Source organism: Caretta caretta, chromosome 4 (assembly GCF_965140235.1).
Source record: "Caretta caretta isolate rCarCar2 chromosome 4, rCarCar1.hap1, whole genome shotgun sequence".
Taxonomy (NCBI): domain Eukaryota; kingdom Metazoa; phylum Chordata; order Testudines; family Cheloniidae; genus Caretta; species Caretta caretta.
The window spans coordinates 86,844,433-86,868,266 of record NC_134209.1 but is presented as its reverse complement, the minus strand read 5'-3'; the positions used below and the strand labels follow the sequence as shown (position 1 = coordinate 86,868,266).

Sequence of the window (23,834 nt, the reverse complement as noted above, 5' to 3'; positions counted from 1 at the left end):
GTTCCTATGGATAGGTCTCGCCTCCCTAGCATTAGGAACCCTGTGGAAAGGAGAGCATATTGGATAGAACTATTGTTTTAACTTTACCTCTGTTTTGCATAAACCAACGCTAGGTTTGGGGTTCCTATGCGTAGGGGACTTGGGGCCAAGGTCAGCATTAATATGGGTAGGGTCTCCACCATAGGGTTAGGGTTCTTATGGGCTAGCGGTCCCTGCCCGAGGGCTAGGGTTCCTATGGGTAGGTCACCCCACCCTAGGATTGGGATTCCTATGAGTAGGGATCCCTGCCTTAGGGTTAGGATTCCTTTTTGTAGCCCCCCCCCCCACCGCCCCACATGGTTAGGGTTCCTTTGGGTAGAGGACTTGGGGGGCTAGGATTAGGGGTTCATATGGGTAGCAGTCCTTGCCCTAAGGTTTGGCCTCCTATGGGTAGGTCTCCCCACCCTAGAGTTAGGATTCCTATGGATAGGGGACTTGGGGTGAGGGTTAGAGTTCCTAAGTGCAGGGGACTGGGGCCTATGGATAGGGTTCCTATGGGTATGGGTCCCCGATCTAGGTTTAGTTTTCCTTTGGGTTGTGTTCAGATCCATAGGGTTAGGGTTCCTATGGCTAGGGGATTTGTGACTGTGGCTAGGGTTCCTAAGCATAGGGGATTTGTGGCTAGGGCTAGGGTTCCTATGGGTAGTTTTCCCTGCCCTAGGGATAGGGTTCATACGTGTAGGGTCTCTGACCTATGGTTAGGATTCCTATGGCTAGGGTTGTCCAACCTAGGCTTAGGATTCCTATATGTAGGTCTCCCCACCCTAGGGTTATGGTTTCTATGAAATGGGGTTCCTGCCATAGGTTTAGGGTTCCTATGGGTAGGTCTCCCTGTTGTAGGGTTATGGTTCCTTTGCATAGGGATCTACGCCCTAAGGTTAGGGTTCCTATGGTTAGGTGTCCCCACCCTAGAATTAGGGTTCCTATGGGTAGGTATCCCTGCCCTTTGATTAGTATTCCTATGGGTAGAGGTCCCCGACCTAGGTTTAGGGTTCCTTTGAATACGGTTTCCTGACTTAGGGTTACTATGGGTAGAGGATTGGGGGCTAGGCTAAGGTTTCCTATTTTAGAGGACTTGGGGCTTGGGTAAGGTTCCTATGGGTATGGGACTTGTGGCTAGTGTCAGAGTTCCTAAGGGTATGGGACGTGAGGCTAATGTTAGAATTCCTATGGGTAGGAGATTTGGGGCTAGCATTAGGGTTCTTATGGGTTGCAGACTTGGGACTAGCATTAGCATTCCTATATGTAGGTGACTTGGGGATAGGGTTAAGGTTCCTAAGAGCAGGCAACCTGGGGCTAGGGTAAGCATTCCTACAGATTGGGATCTCTCACCTAGGGTTAGGGTTCCTATGGGTAGGGGGTCCCCAACCTACAGTTAGGGTTCTATGAGTTTGGGACCCATCCCTAGGGTTTGCATTCCTGGGGTAGGTTTCCCCGCCATAGGGCTAGCTTTCCTTTTGGTAGGGATCCTCGCTCTAGGATTTGGGTTCCTATGGATAGGTCTCCCTACCCTTGGGTTGTGGTTCCTATGGGTACGGATCCACGTCCTTAGGTTAGGGTTTCCATGGGGAGGCGTTCCTGGCTTAGGTTTAGGTTCCTATGGGTAGGGGTCCCCAACTTAGGTTTAGGTTTCCTTTGGGTAGGGGTCCCATCCCTAGGGTTATGGTTCATATTGGTAAGTCTCCCTGCCCTAGGGTTAGGGTTCCTATAGGTAGGTCTCCCCACTCTAAGTTTAGGGTTCCTATGCGTAGGTTTCCCTGCCATAGGGTTTGGGTTCTTATGGAGGAGACATGGGGCTAGGATTAGGCTTTCTATGGGTCAGGGATGTGGTTTCAGTGCAGGGGTTACAGGGCTCTTTATCATATAACCCATAATTAGTGCCACAGTTTAAAGGTTGCTTACAATATAACCCATAACTAAGGCTCCAATTTAGGTATTTTTAGTAAAAGCCATGGAGAGGTGACAGGCAATAAACACAAAATTATGGCCTTTGACTTGTCCATGACTTATACTAAAAATAGCTGTGATTAAATCTTGGGGAGGGCTCTTGGGGGGCCACTGATGTGGTGGGCATCCAGGGGGATGCTGCTGGGGTGAGACTCAGGGGCTGCTGCTGGAGGGTACTCCCGGGGCCAGTGGCACCAGATGCTGGGGGCCACAGACCACTGCCTGGGACTGCAGTATAGTTTTCAGAAACAAAGTTTTGTTGCTCCATAGATCAAGCAGAAAGCCATAATTTGAGGTCTTACAGGATTGTTTCCTTTTGCATGAGAATTTGGTGATAGACATCACAAAGGAATATACAGCACAAAGCCTTTTTGCAGAAATCTGAAGCCAAACACTCAAGCCCACTGCCCAAAAAGCTATGGTCTCTTAGCTTCTCTTCCTTATGGGGTCACTCTGAAACACTTGACTAGCTCACAGAAAGTGGGAGTGTGCTAATAAAGTTTACAGATGACACAAAGCTGGGAGGTATTGGCAATAGAGAGAAGGACCGGGATATCGTAGAGGAAGATCTAGATGACCTTATAAACTGGAGTAATAGTAATAAGATGAAAATTAATTGTGAAAAGTACAAGGTCATGCATTTAGGGATTAAAACAAGATTTTTGAGAATCTCATCAGTTGGAAGTAACAGAGGAGGAGAAGGACCTCAGAGTATTGGTTGATCACAGGATGACTATGAGCTGCCAATGTGATATGGCCGTGAAAAAAGCTAATGTGGTCTTGGGATGCATCAGGCGAGGTATTTCCAATAGAGATAAGGCGGTGTTAGTACCGTTATACAAGGCACTGGTGAGACCTCATCTGGAATACTGTGTGCAGTTCTGGTCTCCCATGTTTAAGAAGGATGAATTCAAACTGGAACAGGTACAGAGAAGGGCTACTAGGATGATCTGAGGAACGGAAAACCTGTCTTATGAAAGGAGATTCAAAGAGCTTGGCTTGTTTAGCCTAATCAAAAGAAGACTGAGGGGAGATATGATTGCTCTCTATAAATATATCAGAGGGATATATACCAGGGAGGGAGAGGAATTATTTAAGCTCAATACCAATGTGGACCCAAGAACAAATTGATATAAACTGGCCATTAGGAAGTTTAGACTTGAAATTAGATGAAGGGTTCTAACCATCAGAGGAGTGAAGTTCTGGAACAGCCTTCCAAGGGGACCAGTGGGGGCAAAAGACATATCTGGCTTCAAGACTAAGCTTGGTAAGTTTATGGAGGGGGTGGTATGATGGGATAGCCTAATTCTGGCAATCTTTGACTATTAGCGGTAAATATGCCCAATGGCCTATGATGGGATGTTAGATGGGGTAGGATCTGAGTTACTAAAGAAAATTCTTTCCTGGGTGTCTGGCTGGTGAGCTTGCCCACATGCTCAGGGTTTAGTTGATCACCATATTTTGGGGTCAGGAAGAAATTTTCCTCCAGGGCAGATTGGCAGAGGCCCTGGGGTCTTTTTGCCTTCCTCTGCAGTGTGGGGCACTGGCCACTTGCTGGAGGATTCTCTGCACCTTGAAGTCTTTAAACCATAATCTGAGGACTTCAATAGCTCAGACATAGGTTAGGGGTTTATAACAGGAGTGGGTGGGTGAGATTCTGTGGCCTGCATTGTGCAGGAGGTCAGACTAGACGATCATGGTGGTCCCTTCTGACCTTGAAGTCTATGAGTCTATGCGGTACATAATAGAAATGTTTTCTTACCAGATAGTGCTGCCTGCTTCCTTGATTATAATAAGAAAGCACTTTACTTTAAATGGAGAAACAAATGGATATATTCCTCAGCCCTTCATTCTTCCTCTCTCCAAACTCACATACCTCATGACACAGAATTTATCCCAGATGAGAGGGAAAGCTGTGGGACTTCCTTGTCAAAAGATTACTAGAAGATGCACGATTCATATTCTGGTATCTGAGAGCAAACTCTGAGATAAGCAGGTCAATACTGTAAACTGTGGACATTCATAACTACATTCTGAGAAAAAAACTCACAATTACAAGATAACCGTGTGTATTTGTGTCTCTGTCCATGTCCGTGTTCTAGTTAAGATAAGTGTGCATTCCCCAGTCAAGGTTTATAACAGAATAACAGCATTTTATCCAAAATACTTAAAGTGAAAGGATGAAACAGTTAAAAAGCCAAAGCCACCTGGTCACAATGGAACAAGTGCAATCAGAGTTCATAAAAGTACAAAAAGACTTTTTTCTATTCAGCACCTTGGAAAAAAATAATATTATGATCAACTTGAATTTCAGCTGTCAGTGAAAATGTGAGCACTGTGAAAATTGAGTGGAATGTACTGTGACAGGTTGTCACCTCTGCGGTGTAGTCTGGGAGCCATGGGAACCGCTATGCCCCTCTAACCACTCAGCTGGGTTGGCCCTTTTCTTACACTGGTTGGTTGGAGACAACCAGCCTTACCAGGTCTTATCACCCAGCATGACAGCAGGTGGTGTCACACACCCGACTGAGTTACGTTAGTGCTTTACCTATGTCACTTAAGGACATACAGCCAACTTCCCAGCTCTCCCCACCTTGCACCCCTGCAGGGATATAACCCCCAAAATATACCATCTTACACTGCATAGGAATCTATACCAGGTAAGCTCAGTAATAAAGTTCACCTTCCCCTCGATGTGGGAAGGATATGCAACAAGCCTGTGTTAACCAAGCTGAGATTTTTCCTCAAACACTTCTCTCAGAGGCACACTGGTTTAGATAAAGCAAAAAACATGTTTATTAACTACAAATGACAGATTTTAAGTGATTATAAGCAATAGCAAAGAGATCAAAGCAGATTACCTAGCAAATAAACAAAATACAAACTAAGCCTAATGTACTACATAGATTGGATATGAACTAGCAATTTCTTACCCTGGCTGATGATACAAGCAGTCTACCAGGTTTCCATACACAGGCTAGACATTCTTTTAGCCTGGGACCAGCACTTCCCCCAGTTCAGTCTTTGTTCCTCAGGTTTTTCCAGGAGTGTCCTTGTGTGGGGAGGGAAGCCACTAGATGATGTCATACCCCACCTTATATAGCTTTAACATATGGCAGGAACCCTATGTTACAAAAAAAACAGTTCCCAGCCCAGTTTGTGAAAAAATACAGTTACCCAAAATGAAGTTCAGTATCATATGGTCTGGTCACAGGCCCTTGCTGAGTCATAGCAGCTATTACTCACAGGCTGGCTGAAATGTTTACAGGAAGACTAAATTCTTCCAGAGCCCATTGACTTTGCTGATGGGCCATCAGCACTGTCTAACTTCTTCACTGTTGTATCTGAAGGGCTAGCTGTCAGTATTTTTTCAGAGTAACCACATTTGAAATACAGATTCATAGTCAATATTTAACTTCAGAAACAAAAATGATATATGCACACAAATAGGATGATATTCAGCAAATCATAACTTTCCCAATGACACCTTACATGACGTATCTTATACAAATTGCATAATTATGTCATAATAATACCCCCATGATGAATATGGGGTATACTTTCATATGCAGAATGAAAATATGTTGTTTGAGCCAAAGTCTTGTTGCATCATTTTGGATTAATGTGAGCCTATATAACAATTTATCAGGGATAAATCTGAGTAAGAATCATCCAGTCTGAAGATCACAAAGCCTAAATAAGCACTTCTGAATGTGATTGAAAATGCTCAAGAGTTAACACCTAGGAATTGTCTGGTAATTGTCAAATAACAAGTTAACCACTCTCTTGATAGACTAATTAAACAACAAAAATGAATTAATGAATTTCTTATCAGTTGGACAAGGAACTGAATCAGAACCAACCAATAGGACAGGTAGCCACATGAAAGAAATATATCACACATAGAATAAGACCCAATAATCAATCTCAGGCTTCCTGAGGTACGTTTATAAAATATTCTACAACAATCCCCCACTCAGCTGTGTTGCCGACAGCTATAATCTGGTCACCTAAATGAGTTAGTTAAAAGGATGCCATCAAGTGGCTTAAACCTTAAACATGTTTGATTTTATAAATGAGGGGAGATGCTTGTAAAATTTAATGAATATAAATGTTTATTTTTTTTAAATAAATGTTCTGAAAGCCCTGTAGTGGGGTTGGAATTACCTTTACCCCTTCAGTTTTAGAAACTCTGCTCAACAGCAATGGATTAACATGTGAGAACATAATATGAAACTAAGTACAAACAGAACGTGAAATTGGACAACTGCCCAAGCTGAATGAAATGCAAAAAGCATCAAGAGTGAAAAGTACATTCAATTTTTAAATGTCTTTCAGTTTTAACAATCTCAGCCATATAGGGATTTGCAAATCCATCTTCTAGGCTTCAGCAAACATCTTTTACTATTTGAGACGGGTGTGAAAACTACTTTGAGTTTGTCCAATCCATGTGCTATATCCTCAGCTGCCACAGAGTTGTGATAGGTGCCCTTAAAAGGGCGCGACAGTGTCTTTACAACCCTGTCATGTCCTTACCAATTCTGGCCCCCCATTCAGCCTTATAGTTACAAATTCCACCTATACCCTTTCCCCATTCAGCATATCTCCAATAGGTCACCTATGCTGGTGGATTCCTTGGCTGCCTGTTCAGAGGAGCTTCCCATCCTCGTTGTAACACCAGAGCAGCACAAAGGGGTGTTAACATGGGCTACAAGGTGAACCCATGTAATTTTGAGGGAATTAATTATTTTTTTTCTACTGAGGAAACAACTACTTTTTCTCTTATCTCCTTCTTACTGCTTCTGTTTTATTGTTTGGTTGTTTTCTTTTAAATTCGGTTTCCCATCTGCCCTCTCTCTTCCTTCCTCACAGAATTTCTTCAGCTGAACATGAATCTGATAACTTTTGTACTTGAGTTAACCTTTCTCACAGGATGTTTGCCTGCATTTGAAATCAGGCCAAATTACTAATAGCCTAGGTAAGGGATTTTAACAAATCTATGTAGTCAAATTCTGACTGCAATGTTTATATTTCTTCAGGGAGAGTTTGGCAGGTGCTTTTCATCTTCAGAGTGCCATTTATAGGCTTGCGAGAAAAATGAAAGACAAACTACTTATGGAGAAGCTCACAAATGCAGGTAGAAGGCCAGCTCTTCAGCTGATGTAAATCAGAATAACTCTCATGACTTCTGTGGAGCTACACTGATTTACACCATCTGAGGATCTACCCAAGATTCTCTACACTATACCATTTCCATCACCAAGATGTAATATTATATAAGCCATAAACTTGTTCTCCTTTCTCATGAGAGCAGTCCCAATGAAATAACTAAAGCATTCATGAATAAGACAATCTGATTTGCACCCTATGATGAGTTTGTAATCAGTATTTATACTATACATATCTCGCATTATATCAAAATATAATTATGCACATTCAGTGCATTTATGTCAACAAATGTTAAGTGTCAGTTTGAATTATTCATAAATGAGAATAGATTTCTTGTCGTAAAATATTACAAATAACTAAGGTGCAGTAAAAGGGCAGCAAACTACAGTTTAAGCAAACAGAATAAAAGAGAACCAAACTATAAAAAAATACACCAAGGACTAAACAGCAGCCACTTGGTGTTAGGCAGATAGAATGAAACATTTACTTTATGCGAAAAATACCAAATGTAGCTAAACTGCTTTAAAACAGACAATATAAATCACATTTAAACCACAAGAAAATACCAAAAGTTAAAAAGCAGCAAACTTACTTTATACAAACAATAGATTTATACTGCAAGAAGATTTGTAACAATCCTATAAAAATTCACAAGCAGAGCCATTCATAACCTTAGATTGACTTCACAGAAATGTGAAACGTTTCCAAAATTTTAAAAATCAAAATTGACATTACTTATGAATACATTAAATCATTGGTGAGTTGTTTAAAATTCTATAATTACAAATGCCCTTTATTTCTCTATATAGGGGAACATATCTCCTATCTTTTAAGAAGGATAGGCCCCACCCCTCCCCAGAAAGGTAACATTCAGGAGAAAAAAAGGTATTAAAAACTAAAGGATTGCATTTTCAAAAGCACTCTATGCTAACTATAAGAGGAGTGTAAAAATCCCATTGATTTCAATGGGACCAAAGTTAGGCCAATGTTGAATGCTTTTGAAAATCCCATCAGGAGTCCATAGTGATCACCATTAAAATGCTAAAGTACAGTAGGGGACTTTTAGATTCCTCTTGCAGTTCTTCTGGTACCTCAGCATGTAAGACCAACCAATTCTTGACTTTCCTACATATCACTGAATATATGTAGGTCTTGTAACCTGAGTTAGTGTAACAAAGTTCCAACATTACCTCTGAATTTGGCCCATAAACTGTCACCACAAGCACAATTTCTGCAGTTTAACACCTCCGTACTGGAGTGCCCTTTGCTGGAGATTCTCATATGTCAAATATTAGCTACCCAGTGCATCCAGAAGCATCTAAAGCATTTCATTTCTAGTTTTAAGGAACGCTTGTTTTGTTTTGGTGGTATGACAGAGTGCTGGGAATCAGTAGCTGAACCAGCACTTTGGTCACTGTGTAACCAATTAGGCCCCATGAGACGACCTGATGAAAAAGACTAATTCCTGATTACCAGATCAATCTGGGACAGAGACGGTAATGAGCTAATTAGCCCATTAACAAGGAGACTGAATAAAATACAGGGGGTGAATAGACTGACTGACCATCTATGGATCTGTTTTGTGGGAGCAGGGGGTAGTAAAATTTGAGCACATTTCACTGGTGACTACACTAGAAAGCAGAAGGTGGTGAAGTGAAACACTGTAGATAAATAGCATTGTGGAATCTACATGTGAGAAAGTCTCTGAGCTGTCTAGATTAAGCAAAGAGGGTGGGAGCAGAGGGTGCTCTGTCACAGGTGGGCATTAGTGCAATATTCCTTCCTTTTATACTCCAGCTCACTCTTTCTGTCTGGCTGAGGAACTTAGAAATCATAATCAGGGACCAAGAATAGTTCAGCTGTATATCAGATAGCCTAGATAATACATTAAATATATGCAGTTTGCAGGTGTATATTTGCATATCCCTAACTTACTGAAGTTGTAAAACATCTAAGGTGTGTGTGCAAACCAGGTATTGTTCGGGTTGCCAACTCTCCTGGATTGGCCGGGAGTCTCCTGGAATCAACCTCGATCTCCCGGTGGCTATTGAAAGCAATCCAGGAGATTTTAATATGCTGCTAAAAGTTCGGTTGGCAGCACAGTGGGGCTAGGGCAGGCTCCCAATCTGCCCTGGCTCTGCACGGCTCCCGGAACTGACTGGCACAGCTGTCTGGCTCCTAGGCACAGGGATAGCCGGGGGTGGGGGTGTCTCTGTACGCTGCTCCAGCCCCGTGTGCCAACTCTGCAGCTCCCATTGGCCAGCAACCCTGGCCAATGAGATCTGCGGAGGCAGTGCCTGCAGGCAGGGGTAGTACGCAGAGCCACCTGGCCGCCCCTGAGCCTAAGAGCCGGACATGCCGGTCGCTTCCAGGAGCTACCCGAGGTAAGCGCTGCCTAGCTGGAGCCTGCACCCCTCACCTCATCCCAACCCCCTGCCCCAGCCCTGAGCCCCCTCCCGCACCCATACTACTTCCAAGAGCCTGCACCCCACACCCCCTCCTGCACCCCAAATCCCTGCCCTGAGCTCATCCCGGAGCCCCTTGCCACACGGTGAACTTCTCGGCCTCACCCCCCAGCCCAGAACCTACACCCCCTCCTATACCCCAGACCCTGCCCCTGCCTGGTGAAAGTGGGTGAGGCTAGGGGAGGGCGAGTGATGGAGGAAGGGGGGATGGAGTGAGTGGAGGCCGGGGCCTTGGAGTAGGAGCAGGGTGGGGTGGGGCAAGGGTGTTTGGGTTTGTGTGATTAGGCAGTTGGCAACCCTAGTTATTGTGCATTCATGTGACCAGTTATGGGAAAATTATGTGCATATTCTGAGTGCCTAGTTATGCAGCCCCTCTACAGCAGCAAGTCTCATTGACATCAATTAAATCAATTCCAATTGTTCAAATGCAGTGGCTGCATAATCATGTTCTTTTTGTATTTTTTTCCTGCTGACACTCTCCTTTGCTACTGGGGAAATGAAACGTAAGCCCCTCTGATCTTTCTATCTCATTCTTGCTTTCTTGCACTTCAGATTCCTCTGGTGTTTTTTTCCCCCCAATTCCCTCCACTTTCCCCGCAACCACTGGCTTACTATCTCTCCTTTTTCTCATTTATACACTTTCTAATCACTTCCTATCTTGTTATCCTCAGTTTACATTTTCCATTTTTCTTCTGTCATTTCTGCTCCATCACTCTCAATATTTCTTTCTATTATCTTTTCCCCTTTCCCCTATTATCTTTTCTCCTAATGGCTGCTTTCCACATTTTCCTGGCCATTTTCTTTTACCACTCTCATTGCTGCACCCCTCCCCCCCACACACACACCCTCTTTCCTCTCCAATATGTAATTTGTTATGCACTCCCTTTCAGAAAAGGAACACTTTGAATTAATGGTACAACTTTCCCTGGAAAAGGTGGATTTCTGATGATCATAGTACACAATCACTGCGTAGCATGCCAGGACATAGGTCTTGATAGAGGAGTCCCAGTAAGTTCAATAGGATTATTTGTGTGAGTGAATGCTCTTCAGTTTGTGTCAGACTTTACAGTCTGACCCATAATGACTTGTGATAAATGAAGGGGGAGGGATAGTTCCTTTTTATGGACACCCAGCCAGCAAGTTAGCTATAAAGTCCCTCTTGGTGGCAGCTTGGTTTACCTGTAAAGGGTTAAAAAAGTTCCCTGGGTAAAGGAAAGGAAGTGGGCACCTGACCAAAAGAGCCAATGGGAAGGCTAGAACTTTTAAAATGGGGGAAATACTTCCCCTTTCTGTCTGTGGTTGTTCTCCGGGAAGAGGGGAACAAGGCAGCAGTTATGCTGTGAGAAGGTGAAGGCCAGATATGAATATCATCAGATCATATCTAGAACTACTTATTTAACAACCCTTTTATGTATGTAGATCAGGAATGTTTAGAAAAATGTGATTAGGTTTATTTCTGTTTATTTCTTATTGGCTTGTGGACTCCTCTGCACTAACCCCAAATGCTTTTTTGTTTTGCTTGTAACCTTTAAGCTGGACCTCAAGAAGGTTATTCTTGATCTTTAATTTTTGTAAGTGGGTTTTTCAAAATCTAGCAAAAGCCTAAGTTCCAGATGTATTTTCTTTCTTTTTGTTTTTATAAAATTTACCTTTTTTAAGAACAGGATTGGATTTTTGGTTTGTGTATATGTTGTTTAATTAGCTGCAGCAACAGCTAATTTCCTTTGTTTTCTTTCTCAGCTCTTCCCAAGAGGAAGGGGGGGGGGGAAGAGTGAAAGGGCTTGAGGGTACCCCCCAGGAAGGAATTCCCAAGTACGCCTTCCTGGGTTCCAAGGAGTTTTGCATTTGGGTAGTGGCAGCATCTACCCATCCAAAGTCAGAGAGAAGCTGTAACCTTGGGAGTTTAATACAAGCTGGGAGTGGCCAGTATTAATTTTTAGAATCCTTGTGGGCCCCCACCTCTTCACTTGAAGTGCCAGAGTGGGGAATCAGTCTTGACATGACTATACAGGGCACTTTAAGCTGTTTGGGGGAAGGAATCATGGTCTAACAGTTTATGCAGTATCGAGCACTGGAGGCCCCCCAATACTGGTTGGGGCCTTTGGCTGCTACTGTAATATAAATAAATGATGACAATGTGTTACTTTCCAAAGGGGATAAGGATATGTGGAGTCTTACTGTACAACCGTGCAGATACTAAACTGGCTAAATAACTTGCTGACTACAGGTGGGAATTTCAGAGAAACATTAATAGAGGGCAGTGAGCATCAGTAAGAGGAGGTATTTGTAGGTAGGCATTTTCAGTATAAACTCTTGCTCTTTTGGTTTCCTGGAGTGTGTCATACACTGGGGCGAAGGTGATGCAACCTAGTGATCAAAACAGGAGTCAGGCCTATTGGTCAGAGCAGAGCCAGATGGTGAAATTGGACTAGAAATCAAAACGTAATTGGAGTCGTGCTCAGGAGATAAGCCAGAGGTCGGAGCCAGGGTGATCAGAGGAAAGTCAAGACCAGGGCTGGACTGGGAAGAGGTGTGGGTTGGAGCAAGGACCAGTACAGGCAGCTGGTCTGGCACAGTTATGGGCATGCAACCCATTGCACTGTTACTGTTGCTACAAGGCTTAAATGATGATCTGTTTTTGTCCAACCTGGGAGTACAGTCACTTAGCGAGAGCTTATTCGGTCCAGTCAAGCTCATTCGGTTGTCAGATGACCATGCCTGGATCCAGGTGAGTTCTTGACATAGTGGATTTTGTTAGTGTAATATAAGGAGATGTTGTAGACATTAACCCCTTGCTGCCACTAGCTTCTGTGGGATTCTATTATTTAAAATGTCCAGTGGTTACAAGCTGAGGTTCTGCTGACTTCTATTTACTGGTGCTCATTTTTCTAATCTCCTCTTATTGTTGAATGATATATTTCAGGATAGGACTGCAAAGTCTCTTTGTTCCAGGCCTGATGTAATAAATCTCATGTTGGACATGCGCTGGTTGGGTCAGTGACACACAGCAATATTTATCCTATTTCCATTTGTCCCCTCACTTTTTCGTAGTCCCTTTCAAATCTGAAGAGTATTGAACTTTGCTCATTGTACTTCAGGTGTCACAGGAGATGGATGACATTTCTCTAGGGTTGAGCATTGAAGTTGGCACTGCAAGGGTAGGTTTGATGCTGGACATACATTATTTCCTTGCAAATATGTTGACATATCACTAGTTGTCACATAATGATTCTTTTTGCTATTCCTTGCACAAAATGTATTTGATGTCAATCTGTTTCAATGTCCATGAGTCAATGAAGTATTATTTCTTCCAAAGAAGTAAAACTAAATCCCTGGGCATCTTTAATGTTGCATGTAAATGGAAATACATTATGAAGTTGTCCAAAGGACAGTATAAATATCTAGGTTAAAATTATGGTTTTTCTTTATTGCCGCTACAAAGATTCCTCTGCCGTACATGTTTAAAAAAATACCATGATCATAGAAACCTAAGCAAGTAGGTATTACATTTATGAATAGGACTCAAGCTTTTTTTCTTTTCATTCTCATTTCTACGGTTCATAGTTAATGACACATTTTAATCCTGAAGAATATATTAATGAAAAGCTATGTTTAAATAATGGAAACAACAACAATGGAACAGTATGCCATTTAAAATAAGGGGAATATTTCAAAGTGCCTCCAATAAAAAAGGAGAAACAAATGGAAATTCTATGCTGCTCTGTGGCAGCTGGATGGACATATTGTGATATGCACACTTATGAAGTCCTCAGGAGGAAAAATATTGATGAAAAAATGTGACAAAAGGATCGTTTGCACAGTTAAACAGATATAAGCTACAAGGAAACAAGGGAAACAAAAAAACCAGAATATTTTAAAAATATCTTTCAATAAACTGACAACTCTAACCAGAAATTAAAGGCCAGACCTAACTTGTCTAAATTAGATGGCAAATTCTTTGGGGCAGTGACCATTTCTTTATGTTACCCTCTCCCATTCCTCTCATATTTTGTGTATGTGTCATTGTGGGCACTGATTCTGCAAACACTTGCTCAGCATGCTTGATTTTGCATATGCAAGTAGTTCTATTAAACTCAGTGGGACTCATAGAAGCCAAGTTTTGTGCATGTGTGACATTGTATGCACCTGAATGAGCAAATTTGCATATTTGCAAATAAATTTTATATAAACTCAGTTTATGGTCAACACACCATACTACAAGACGGAGGATGTGTGCGTGGGGAGGTAACAAAGAGACTTGCACAAAGCATGGCAACTATAGCTAGCGTAGGGGGGAGGGTCATACAGGGAAAGGTGGAAAGGTGTCTGATGGTGCTTGAGTTGGTTAGTGGGTGGGTGCTGAAGGGTATCTATGGGAGCGAGGGTGTCAAAGATACAAAGGTTGCTGGGTGCTAGGGTATCTGGCTGGTAGGTGGGTCTGGGGTCACTGGAGTAAGTGAGAGGGAGGGTGTCTATCTAGAGGTGCTTGGATCTAGTTAGTGGGTACTGGAGGATGTCTGAGGTTTGGCTGAAATAGACTGAGATTGGAAGGTGGGGAGGGAAGCTTAGAGTGTCTGGGTGAAAAAGGTTGCTGGGTGTTGGGGAGTTTGGAAGTCTGCTTTCTCACAGACTAGGGAGGGTATGTGGGATCTGCCCAGATGGCTGGGGAAGCAGGTTATTCATGGGCCAGTACGGAGCCTCCTTACCTTCTGTACCCACCTGCCAAGTGGCCCCTATTGCTACTGCCACTGATCTCTTCTCACTGAGGTTTCCATCTCTTCCTCCCCAGCAGAAGAGCCAGAGAGGCTGCTAGACTGCCTGCTCAGCCGACACTGTAGTGTTCATGTGACAGAAAGTCTAAATTGCAGGAAAATTGCTGCTGTCTTCCCTCTTCTCAGCTGGATGCATGAGGTGAGATGAAGGAATATTTGACAGGGCTATCAAATGCATGACTGTCGTGTGAGACATGTGACTTTTGCCATCCCTGGGAACTACTCATGTGTACATTTATTATGCCCATAAGGCTTTGCAGGCATGAGGCATTAGATTCTCTTACAACTCTGCCAAGCAGACACTGTCTTCATATTTACTTGAACAATGCCTACAGCAGTGTGGCCTTGTTCTTGATTTGGGCCTCTAGACACTCACATGATACAAATAATCAGTGCTACTACTGATGATAGTAAATTCTGCAGCAAAACAAGCATGTATTTACATATATGAATTCCCATTCAAATGTGCAACTGTGTGTTTTTGTATGTGCAACAAGTGTTCCAAATTTTTGAATTTTAGCCAGAAATGCTTATGAAATACTTTACATTGTTAACATTTTGAGATACCCTGCACTCAGTTACACTGATGTAAATGCAGAATAACCATTCCGATATAAAGAAGAATTCAGTTAATATTTTATAGGTGAAAGTGTTCATAAGTAAAATAGGCAAAAATTGAGTATTAAAGAGGGAGGTTTTTAAAATTGAATTCATGGGAAAGAAAGGGATTAACTGTAATAGTTCTTTTTTATTGTTTGGACAATAAATCAGTTGTAAAGAATTACATACACTACATTACATATTTTTAAAGCACATCTTGTTTTTTTAGTGTAATTGTGGGATGGAAAAAACACAACACTACTCGAACTTCGCAAGAATATAAATATCGAGACTGATGCTCAAGTCCTGCCTGTATAGTCAAAATAGACATTGTACTTGAGAAAAAGACTTCCTTTATTACTGCAGATGTTTTGATTTGATGGACAGCTAGTGGATTATTATTTACATTAACCTTAGTTCAAATAAAGTGAATTCAAGTTAAAATCCCACCAAAAAAAGAGTGATATAAAATATAATTGTAATAGAGGTGCTTCTTTGACCAAAGATAATTTCCTGTTACATGAAGGAATAGGAATCTTTGAAAACCATGTAGAAAAACTTCCAACATCCATATATTATATTTCCCAGAACTATCAGGAGGGGGTGTCTGTCTTATACATTGATGAAGTACCTCGTACAATGGGACTCCAGTCTTGACTGGGGCTCTTGGATGCTACTGTAATATAGGGTAATTAATAAATAATAATAATCAGCATAATCTGTGATTATAATGTTTGCATCATCTCATGATCAGGAAAGGGTAATGAATCAAGTGTTATTGTATGTAGTAAGAATGAGATTTATATCTTTTCAGATGTTTTAAAAACTCCTCATGTCTCAAGAAAAGAATTACTACTTTTCCATGCTGAATTTTGTTCTTAGCCTTTCTTGCTTCTATACACTTTCCGACAAAATTGCAGTTGAATAAAGACCAGGAAAACTGTGTTTTGTGACCAGGGTGATTGTAAATCATTTTTGTTTTTCCAAGACTAAGAAATTTGCTCCTGAAAAGAGTATAAGTGGACTTGATATAGACATGTCTGTTTCATTACTGTCTCATTTTGAATCAGTGCTGTCAGATGATCTTCTAATGCAATACCTAATGCCAATACTATTTAAGTTACATTTAAATATTTTAAAAGCTCAATGTTCCTGTTTTATATGTTCATCTCCAAGATGATTTGAGGCCCATTTTTCCTTGACAATAACTTGATGTTACTGTGATTTAAGATTAAATGTCTACCTTTGAACTTTTCTCTTGTTATTCATACAGATTCCCTTGAAGTAATAACATAATACAATTATCATTCAGAGCCAGAGAGGTGTGGATGAGAGCTGTGAGGAAGCACTCATGAACCACTTTTGGGGTACTAAACATGGTGCTGAGGTGAGCTGCTGCAGGATGAATTTCACCACTGTGTGGAAAAGACATAACGTCTATGCAAGTCCCACATGAAAGTCAAAGAGAAACTTAAACTGGTCCTCTGCACAAGGATGGATTTCAGCTCTTCTGCCCAACATATGTTTTGAGGCATTGAGCAGAGAGACTGTTTGCTCGGAACCTGCAGGCACATTTCTGTGTTAGTGGCTGACTTATCTACGCCTAGGCGGTGTTCTTTAGCACACTTGAATAAGCCACTAATCCTGGTCAGTAGGAGTAGTAATTAAACATCTAAAATGTCTGCTATTCAAATATTTTGCATCCACCACATTACACTTTAGCAGCTTTGGCATATTATACATTATGGGCCTGATCCATAGCCCATTGAAATCAGATGATGCTGTTGCCTGTTGTGATGCCTACTTTTCCCTCTCCTCACCAATAACCAGTTCAGAGCAGATGTAGAGATTTGCTCATATTGCTGATCACTGTGAACATTTCTCTAAACTCTACTCCAGCCTTTCAGCACAGGTGCAGAGCAATGCTGAGTGTTGAGAGCTACTGCTTTGGCTCTCTACTTCTTTCAGCACCATTCTGCAGCTTGAACAGCTGATCCCTAAGAGATTAAGAAGTTTACTTAATGAAAAATAGTGTTTCTTTTGCTAGTTCTCAGAATGCTTCCAATGTCTCCAGCTGACGTACAGATGATGAATGAGGTCAACTTGCTTAAATCTATGTTATTTACATTATATTACTGTAACTCATTAAACATGCTTAAAGGAAAATATAGTTTTCATAATAGAATAAAATTGAATATCTTTCCAATGACTTGCACCATTTCAGGTCACCTTCTTCTCCATGTCCTATACTGAGAAGAATTAGCATCACCTTCAGAGAAAGTGGGTCATCCAACCTTTTATGCATAGATACAAAATGGTAAACCAAAGTGGGGGAGGGGAAGGAGGCAGAAGCAAAAATTACAATTAGTCTAAGTGAGAGCCCACTGCTACTTCTAGACTAATACAGTCAAAACTGGAAGTTGAAAGTAAGGAATTAGACATTTATTTTTAAGGATTAGGCCTAACTTTAATGTTAATACTCAGGAAATTCAGTGGGATGACCAGTATGAAATCATTCATCATCGACTATACCATCCAGGAAAACCCATATAGAAAAATACCTTTGTAAGGTTGTACATGGTGTATCATCTTCCTTGTATAATTCATCTCCCTCCAGACAAATTACTATTCAATGCATCAGTTGCTTCCGTCTTGCACACTAAGAAAGTTTTGCCTTAAGAACAGCAGGCTCATACCCTACAAGCTGTTTTGTCTAAGTGAGCACCAGTAGAGTTTAAGATTACTACATTATGAGCTCTTCACCCCCTTACTGAAGAACAATCATATTCCATAACTGTTTTCCTATGTGGGAATGGGTTCTTTCTTCTCCCTTATTCCTATCTTTTGCTTTGTTCGTCCTTCCTGCTTCCCTACTTTTGTCAGGCTCTCTCTCTCCTTCAGTTTATACCTACAACTAACATGCTGAATTTGTTCTTCCACAGATAACATACTAGTGACCGATTCAAACTGGCAAAAGCAATACAACATATGGACAGCGAGGGTTACAGGTCACTCAGCAGGGTAGTGTGGGGCAATTTACAAAAACAGGTCAATTTTTATCTTTACAAAAACCTGAATTATCAAGGTGGATTAGTGTCATTCTGATCTGATCACCATACTGACTTTTTTTCTGATCACCATACTGACTTTTCTCCACTGTGAAACTGCCATATGTGTGTTTATCCTTGAAAATCAGCATTGCGGCAAGTCTATGAGTCACAACTGTGAGCAATGTATTCCTAAATGTAGCAAAGCCATTTCTGTAACAAACAGCAGAAAGAAGTGGATAAAACTAGACTTTTAAAAAAATGAAATGTTTATCCAACAGTTTGGGCAGGCAGGCAGATTTGTGAAGAGGTATCCTAGGCATTTCTAAGGATTTAGAAGGGGCTGCTTGACTTCAGAACTAGTAGCAATGTAGTAAAGGCTGGGCCTTATTGAACATTATTCATGAGATTTAATAGTATACACAAATATTTGACAATCAAAGTGCAAAATGTAAATTAAAAGGGCATTCAGAGAAGATAGGCACAAAATTTAATGTCGGAGAAAAGAGCTTAACAAAACCCGATACAAACAGAAATTTTCTTATTATTTTATTTCAGTATTGTTTATAGCTGTGCAGACACGAACACAGCAGCAATATACTAGTGTATGGGTGCCTGTCTGTCCAAGATGGATGAATTACAAGAAGTAAACAAATGTGATAAATGGTGAAAAATGAATTAGGTTCTTGTTACATATAAAATGTCATGTAAGCGACACAAGGCTTAGCCTGGGTTGCACAGACTTCTGTTTCCCCAGAGGTGTAAAGTCCGCTCATATGGGAAATGCTGTGGTATAATCCAACCCTTTTCCAGTAGGGGCCCCATGTATGTGGTGCTGAGGAGTTCAGGCTAGAGGCATTCTCTGATACAGGTCATCTCGTGAGCAGCCTCTAACAGCAGGGCTTCTATGAAGCAGACTACAATTTAAAGCTGAAGGCTTTTCCTGAATAAAGTCTTTAAAGGGGGTAGCAAAGGCTTCCCTTTGGGAAGGCTTTGGGAGGTGAATCCTTTCAGGGGTGCAGTAATAGCTGCCTGTGCCAGTGAGAATGAATCAGACCACAGTTTTACTTGGCAGGGCCTCTTTAGCACACTTGCCATACCACCAAAACCTAGGGCCATCCAAATTCTTTCAGAAACATATAGTGCATTCAAAATTCCATATGCTTTTCCCTAACTGCAGCCCCTTACAGACATATTCCACTACATGACATATACAGGTATAATAAAACACTAGTATGATTGACTATAAAGAAACTTGAGGCCATGAAGCAAACTGTTGACAGATAAAACTATTTAAACTGCCTTAAATGCTATGAAGAGGGAATATTACTTTAACCTCAAAGCTGCCTGGGCAACTACAGCCAGCAAAAGGTCATCAAAACTTTAATCAATAAACTAGCATCATGATCACCTTGAAAAGAACATGGTAGTAAATCAAAGTGATTGATATTCTAGAGTCTTGTTGATAATCTGTGCCCTTTATGTCTGAACTACTAGATAAAAATGAAAAATACTTAACAAAGTTTGTATTTCTTCAACAATACGCTGAGGCTACATCTACACTTGGAGCTACATGTGCGATTCCTAGCTCTCGTAGCCATACTTGCACTAGCTCTCATCAAGCTAGTGTGCTAAAAATAGAAGCATAGCCTCCATAGCCCAGGCTAGCAATCCTGAGTACGAACCTGTCTAAAACCCATGCAGACATAGGACATAGGTTCAACATAGGTTCAACAAGGACATAGGACATAGGTTCAACAAGGACAAGGGCAGGGTCCTGCACTTTATCCCAGATAAAGTTTGGAAATTCAAGGGCAAAGGGTAAAATTAATTTGTACCTTGGGGAAGTTTTAACCTAAGCTGGTAAAGGTAAGCTTAGGAGGTTTTCATGCAGGTCCCCACATCAGGTTCTTAATTGGCTCCAAGTGTCCTATTTAACCTGGAGTAACCCCTGCTCAATTACCAGGGGAAGAGGGACCTGCTTATCCTGAGTTTAATATACCTTCCTTCCTGCACTCTCCTGTAGCCGTCTGGCCTGACCTTGTCACACCAGCTACTTGCAGGAGCCTTCCAATGGGGTAATGCACCTTTCCAGTTCCATTGATACCTTTGTGGAGGGGGACAGGTACCCGACTCCCTATCAGCAGAAATCTTGGAGAGAAATGTTTGTTGGTGTTCTGTCTAGTAGCAGCAGATGGCAGTGTGGGGCTCATTGCTGCTGATTTTGGAACGGTCATTCAGCGTGGCTTCTTCCTTGGTTGAACAATGTAAAGTGTACAAGATTTGAGATTGAATAGGCACCATTGAACAGAGGGAATTCCAGTGTCACTGCCAAGTTCTACACAGTTCCAAGTGTGGCATTTATGCAAACTACTGAATGAGTTAATTTGCATATGACCAAAAACTTCATCTTACGCTCAACACCCTTCTGCAAGCAACAATGGGGATAGGACGTGGAGCAGCAAAAAGCATGGATGCTATAAGGCTGGTTGGGCGGGGTGGCATCCAGGGGTACTGGTACAAAGGATGTAATGGATGTCTAAAACTGAGGGTGAATTTGTGGGTGATGCTTCACTTGATAGCAATGAAAGATATCTGCAGTGGCTTGGTCCCAACAGGAGGCTGTTGCAGTGGGAGTGTTGGGTATGTGCTGGAATGTCTGAGAGTGTTGGGGTAGGTAGGTAGGTGTTGTCTGCAAGATGACCTGGATCCAACTGGAGCGGGAGCTGTCAGGGGCAAGAGATCTTTCAGGGGGATGGCTACTGGATCCTAGGGCTTGCACTCAGCCCCCTCATCTTTTGTCCTCACCAGCCACTCCTGTCTCTTCCATTCCTCCTGCTCTTTCCAACTGTGGGAGCAATCATGTGGTCTGACTTCATTAAACCATGTGCCACAGCTCAAGCCAGTCTACCCTCAAGGAAGCTGGTGACCCTAGAGACCTTATGAGAGCAAAGTTGGGTACATGGAGGTCTCCTGAATAAGACTGTGGGGGCGGGGGGGGACAACAAGACAGAAAACTAGGAAGTGTCAGAGGACTATGAGGAGCAGGAGAGGATTGGATGGATAACTGCCTGTGGGAGGAAGGGAAGAATATATAAGGACTAAGTATATGTGGTGGGCAGGTGGGGATAGGAGACTATGAAGGAGAATGCAAAGAGGATGTGAGCGGGACAGTTGCTTATCCTGAGTAAGGAGAAACACACAAAGGGATAGAATAGCAGATACCTACTGGATAGTAAAGGGCAAATAAAGTTCACTTTGATCAGTGAACAAGGGGAAAGAGAAAAACACAGACTCTGTGTGTGTGTGTGTGTGTGTGTGTGTGTGTGCGCGCATGAGAGAGACATTGACATTTGACTCCAAACTGATCACACAAATTGAGAGTGTGTTGTACCAATAAAATAAAAGCCAGCAGGATCTTATTAAAGGGAATAAGGCAAAATGCCACATTTATTGTGAATACAGAAAGAATCATAGTAAGCAGTTATGACAGGTTTCAGAGTAGCAGCCGTGTTAGTCTGTATCTGCAAAAAGAAAAGGAGTACTTGTGGCACCTTAGAGACTAACATATTTTTTGTTATAAATTTGTTAGTCTCTAAGGTGCCACAAGAACTCCTTTTCTTCTCTCAAGTAAGCAGTTAGTTATAGCTATAACATTCCATTCAATTTCATATTTATTCACACATTCATTCATACACACTCACACAGGTTCTGCAAGGTTGTTATCATAGTTACCAGCCTTAGAGTTGCTCGTGCCAAGACACTGTCCAGGTGACCTGGACACGAGGAAGGAGCAGGGCCTTGTCAGAAGCACATCTGATGCTACTGGAAGTTGGTTTGCAGAATCAGACCCCAAAGTTCTCAGGTTCTGTTTTTATAGGAATTTTATTCCTGTGCCAGTCTACGGGAATTGCTTCATCATGCTGTTGCTGAATCAATCAGCAGATGGCACATTCCTGACGGCTCCATGCTGCCAGATGTTATCTTCTTCTTTGGTTCTCCCATCCTTGAGGCTGTTGGGTGGATTCCAGTCTGCCCTCCGGGGGTCCTCTAGTTCTTTTCACTTGATGCCTTCTTCGGCCGATCGACACTGGATTCTTAGGCTGGCACCTCCCTGATCATTCATTTATTATGTACACCAAGCATCCATCAACATACATCCTCTATCTCTATTTTAATCACAATTGTTAACAAAGCGAGATGAATACAACAAAAGGGCGTGGAGTCTCTGTGTGCTGTTTCTGTTGTTACAAAGTATCGCTTTGAGTCTCTCTCTGTCTTAGGATGTACTAACACAATTAGCAGCTTGCAAGTTTCACAGAGAGAGGGAGAGAAACAGTAAAAATAAGAGACCAAAAACCAAGAGACCTCTTAATTAGTAATACCCTGGAATTTAAACTATGGGGAATCAAACACATTTGTGATTTTAATACAGAACTTCTTTAATATGATCCAACATTCTGGATGGTTCTAGACTATTCTCAGTGGTAGAAGAGGACAGGACAAGGAGTAATGGTCTCAAGTTGCAGTGGGGGAGGTTTAGGTTGGATATTAGGAAAAACTTTTTCACTAGGAGGGTGGTGAAATACCGGAATCCGTTACCTAGGGAGGTGGTAGAATCTCCTTCCTTAGAAGTTTTTAAGGTCAGGCTTGACAAAGCCCTGGCTGGGATGATTTAATTGGGGATTGGTCCTGCTTTGAGCAGGGGGTTGGACTAGATGACCTCCTGAGGTCCCTTCCAACCCTGATATTCTATGATTCTATGAACATAGCAAGTGGGTGACATACCCATACAAATGGGTGGATGCAAATAATCAAAAAGCAGGTAAAAAACAGTATGATGTTGGGTTTTATTCATTTCATTATTTTAAATCCTGAGGTTTTGGAGGTAAGAGGCATGGTTTTTGAAACATCTGAGGTTGGCTATACTATTTATAGCCTTACGATATTCCCCTAGTACAGTTGTATAAAATAGAAATCCCTGAAATGCTGATTTTTTATGCTAATTCTTAAAATCCTCTGCAATGTCAGAGTGGGCTTAATTGTCTGAGAGATAGAAAGTCATGTGGATATCCATGTGGAGATGTGAGAAAACAGAATGTACAGTACATGGAATAGTTCCTAGAATTGTTAATTGTGAAGGAGACAAAATTGTAATTAAAGTCAATTAAAGTTTCCCTGAGTTAGGAACAAAGGTCTGATTAGCCTCCCTGTGGAAATTCTGGGCCTGGTAGGAAGAAAACTATACAGTAATTCCCTGGAAGAGTTTCTTCTAAATTGCATCTTTAGAAGAAGGAATATGTTTCCCGTGTAGGAATAGTGAGTCCAGACACAAACCCTATAGATCTACGAAGATCCCCTGGAGGGAGAGAGAGATTTGTGTGAGGTGTAGTGCTTCCTGGCTGTTTTCCCAAGCTCCCTAGTGTTGCAGGTTCATTGGAGCCATGATTTCAGAGCTCAGGAACACAGGAATGTCATACTGGATCAGACCAGTGGACAATCTACTTTGGCATCTTATCTCTGAAAGTGGCCAGCCCCAGCTACTTCAGACGAAAGTACAAACAAATCTAGAGTGAACAATTATGGAACAATCAACCAATTGGCAAAGATTCTTCCTAACCCCGAGCTTCAGCTTATGCCCTCAAGCATGAAGGTTTACTTCCATTCTATTTTTCCCATGACTTGTGGATGTACTCATTATTCATATATATTTAATCTTTTTCTGGATTCCCAAGTGGTGACTGTGCCTGGGTATTTCTCTTAAATGAAGACTCATTACTGTAGAGGAGACTCCA

General features: G+C 41.8%; 1 long non-coding RNA gene across 4 annotated transcripts; it reads left to right on the top strand.

Moving 5' to 3' along the window:
- The first annotated feature begins 10,894 nt into the window (after positions 1-10,894).
- On the top strand, positions 10,895-17,158 carry LOC125635435 (uncharacterized). 4 transcript variants are annotated; one of them, XR_012668147.1, is made up of 5 exons: positions 10,895-10,967; positions 12,544-12,613; positions 12,719-12,778; positions 14,413-14,531; positions 16,266-17,158. It is a non-coding gene; the product is annotated as an uncharacterized LOC125635435 (long non-coding RNA). The 4 variants fall into 4 exon arrangements; XR_007356269.2 differs by having other exon boundaries at positions 14,410-14,531; XR_012668148.1 differs by having other exon boundaries at positions 10,902-11,031.
- The last annotated feature ends 6,676 nt before the right edge of the window (positions 17,159-23,834 follow it).